The following is a 3931-nucleotide window of genomic DNA, read 5'->3' on the forward strand; positions in this document are numbered from 1 at the left end:
TGAAGATGGGGTTTCACCATGTTGACCAGGATGATCTCAATCTCTTGACCTCATGATCTGCCCACCTTGACCTCCCAAAGTGCTGGGATTACAGGCGTGAACCACTGTGCCCAGCCACATATCAACTTTTTTTTGGTTTGCAGTTTCAGTGCCATAGAGACTTATGAGTCATTTCTAATAATGCTTTGCTATTGGGACTCAGAAAACAATACCCCAAAATGAGGGTCTTAGGGGTAGTCTCAGAAGCAAAAGTTTTTTTTTTTTTCTTTTCTGACCTTCTTGCTCCTAGTCTCCCAGTCTCATCTTCTAGCTATAGAAACTAGAATCTCTCTTTTTCAAGGTGGGTCATAGAAACCAGAACCTTTTTTACCCAAAGACAGCAATAAAACCTGAAGACATTACCCCACTTTTTCCTCCATTGTTCTGTGTAAAAATTGGCCATAAAGAAGTTATATGACCTACTTGTTTGACTGTAGATTATAAGACCCCCCATTCTAGAGAGAGTCCTGCACCATACCCTGAGGGAAGAAATGCATGCTCAGAGAGGCCAAGAGGAATCAAGACAGACAGGCCTTGCTGGGTTTCTCCACTTAATCTCTTAGCATTAGATAATACTCTTTTTGTTCAATCATATTTCTGCATAGCTCTCCATACTATGTTGAAACTAAGCATAAAAATGGATAATTTCCCCTATACTTTTGGGTCTTCATTCTGAAGGCTCCTGTGTTTATATATTAAGTACATCTTTATGCCTTTTCTCCAATTAATCTGCCTTCTGTGAGTTAATTTTTCAGTGAACTTTCCAAGGGCAAAGAAGTTTCCCTTTGACCCTGACACTTGGCTACTCTGCAAGGTTGAAACTGCTGCACTAAAGAGTATTATCTCGTTCACTGATTCACTCATTGATTCATACGTTCATTCTTCCAACAAATATTCCTTATTGAATGCCTACTCTGCAAAACACTACAGGCTCTGGGCTATAAAGACAAAAACATGACCCTAGCCCTTCCAGTAGCTTACAATTTAGTAAAAGACACTGATTTGCTGGAAAATAGTAATACAATCTTGAGTAGCAAGTAGTTTTCATCTCAAAGCTATCTTGCTGGTTTGGGGTTCTATTTTGAGGTAGGTTTCATGGCCATATCTGCGCTCATTGGAAAATAAAATGCTAAGATCTGTCAGCAACATCTGCCCTGGGCGCAGGCGTGGAGAATGCACACAGCACCGTGTTTGGCCGACTGTGCTTCAATTCCATGACCAAATGAAATTATTTGTTTAATGAAAGTAAGAGCAGTTTCCAGAGAAGGGCAGAAGGAGGGTTGCTTTGAATTAGGAACACCTGAGAGGCTTTATAGTGGTATATAGAGGGTTTTCCAGGATTTCCAGACAAGAAATAATAGGTAGGGGCAAAGACAAAGTAGATCACAGGACAGGCTGGTGTAAGTGGGCCACAGGGCCTTGGGAGTGATGAAGTACTAGGAGATCAAAATAGATTAAGGAGAGGCAACACTAAGGAGTTTGGACTTCAATTTGTAGCAAGTAGGTTACATTCGAGGACTTTTGAGAAGAGGATGTTCTGCATTTTAGGAAAATCACCCAAACAGCATTTTGAAAGGGGATGGGCCTGAAGAGGAAGCTGATGGAAAGGAATCTTTGTGAAGGAAGGATTTGGGCCACCTAGTCAGGAGATGGTGACAAGAGGGCAAAGACATTAGCGGTGGGAATTCAAAGAATGGTTGGCAGACATTTTGAGGAAGAAATGATAGATTTGATCATTGATTGGAGGGAGGAGTCCAAAGTGAAACCAGGGCATCTACAATGTGAATACACAAGAGGAGGAGGGCTCCTTGGCTGGCAGGATGGGGCGTTACTGCCATGCGGGGCATCTAGAGGCTGTGTTACAGTCAAAATGTTTATAAGAAAAGACCCTGCAGGTATTTCATATTGTGAGTCTGTAGTTCAGAAAAATAAAAGGAGAATGTTGCATGCCCCGAAAAAGTTCCACTACTGTAATTCCTTATGGTAATTTTAAAATGCTATCAGATAAAAATTACAAGCTTTTATGAAGTTTGGTGCCAAAATTTATTGGGTGATAAACTTGACCTGAACAAATGTGAGCCTATCTGTAGACTTCATCCTACTCAAGGTCAATATTCTTTTTTCTTTGCTGCAGAAATAATACACTTAAATATACAATACTGTCCCAAATTTACTGGGCTGAGGGTTTATATTAAATGGTGCATGCATGAAATTATAATTTAAAAATAAAAAGTAGATGTAATTTCTGATATGTATCTGTTCCCAAGGTTTTAGATGAAGACTTGTGGATACATATCAATACCTACAGTGGTTTTTCAACTTCACATTTTAAGAAGGTATTGTCTTAGTTTTATGCATTGGCATAAAGCACAGTAAGTAAACAGATGCCTCTTTTTATCTGAAAACTTTGGAGAATAAAGCATTCTTTGTATGTGTCTTTTGAAGCATACACTCATGCTTGATAAGTTTCTTTATCCATGAAATTGGGATAATAATACTATCTACCCACAGGGTTGTTTAAACAGCTAATGTACACCATCTAACACATGTTATCAAATTTAGTCTTTATTAGCTTACCGTTTAATTAATAAAACATTTTTAAAAAGCATTTTGGATGGAAAACTTATGTTTTCCCGACCTCTGAAAGTGCAATGAAAATAAATGTGTCCCTTCTTGATGAATGTAAAGAGCAAAGAGTACCCCCATTTCTTGAAAACCTAACATGTACTTGTTGCTTTAATCCTACGAGATGAATGTTATTTTCCCCATTTCACAGATGCAGCAACAGAGATTCCGAGATGTTAAGTAGCACCACCAAGTTGCCCTCCAGTAAGGGATAGAGTAACTTGTCTTTCTACTTCATCTAGCTCCTAGGGACGTATGGAAGAGACAGCAGATAAAACACATTGTCCCTGTGAGTAAAACATTCACGTGGGCCTCTTCCTAGGCATACTTCTGGTTACTTTTTAATCAGCTATAAGAATGTTGTTTTTCCATTTGTGCTATTAGTCCTGTGTGGATAAGGACATACTTCAGACTCAAGATTTCTATTGATGCCCCTTTTTATCTACCTCGAACCAGTCCCTACATCCTCCCCCACCAACAGTAACTTCTGGAAATAACATCCATTTGGCCCATAATAATAAAGTCTAATTTTCAGACAAGCTGCAAACGGTATCTGTTAATTTGATCATGACTGGGAGGAGGAAAGGGATGTGAGAGTGAGGTAAGAGTCTGGTGGTGGTGCATTGACGGTGTGCGAGGGAAGCGTTCCCTTGCTGTAAGAGGGAATTACCTGACCCAAAAGGAAATCAAGTTTATTGTAACTTGACTAAGTCAACAGCAAGGTAATCCAGTTCTTCAGTTTTCGATGTGGATGCTTTAAATGAGAGAGTGTCACATTTCCTCCTTTTCTTCCCCAGAGCACGCATTTCAAACCCGGCCTCTCTCCTCAGCCTGAGGTATGGTTTCTTAGTCTCACTCCTGGCAGACAGGCAGGAAATGTTCCCAGCCACAGGATAAGCCTCCAGTTGGAAGCGGGCTGGGAGGGGGAGTGAGAAAAGGAAAAAAAAAGAAACAATGAAAAACAAACTTTACTAGAGCCGCTAGCAGGAGCCCCAAAGGATCCCGGCCGGTTTCCAGTTTCCTAGAAGCGGGGATCACACCTCCCGCCGCACTCCCGACACATGCGCGCACACGCACACACAGGCGCACACACACGGACACGCAAAGGCGCGCGCACACAGGCACACACACGTATACACGGGCGCGCACACAGAGGCACAAACGCACACACAGGTACAAACACGGACACACAAAGGTGCGCACACACGGACACACAACAGCGCACACACAGGCACAAACACACAGGCGCACACACAGGCCCACACAC

General features: G+C 41.6%; 1 long non-coding RNA gene across 1 annotated transcript in view; it reads right to left on the reverse strand.

The window, feature by feature from the left end:
- Window positions 1-3338: 3338 nt before the first annotated feature.
- The window catches only part of LOC111553568, a 991-nt gene continuing 398 nt past the window's right edge, over window positions 3339-3931 (reverse strand). The window contains exon 2 of the long non-coding RNA XR_002734986.1: window positions 3339-3580. This is a non-coding gene — a long non-coding RNA (uncharacterized LOC111553568). The remainder of the gene's footprint in view (window positions 3581-3931) is intronic.

The sequence above is a fragment of the Piliocolobus tephrosceles genome, chromosome 18 (assembly GCF_002776525.5).
Source record: "Piliocolobus tephrosceles isolate RC106 chromosome 18, ASM277652v3, whole genome shotgun sequence".
NCBI classification, from domain to species: domain Eukaryota; kingdom Metazoa; phylum Chordata; class Mammalia; order Primates; family Cercopithecidae; genus Piliocolobus; species Piliocolobus tephrosceles.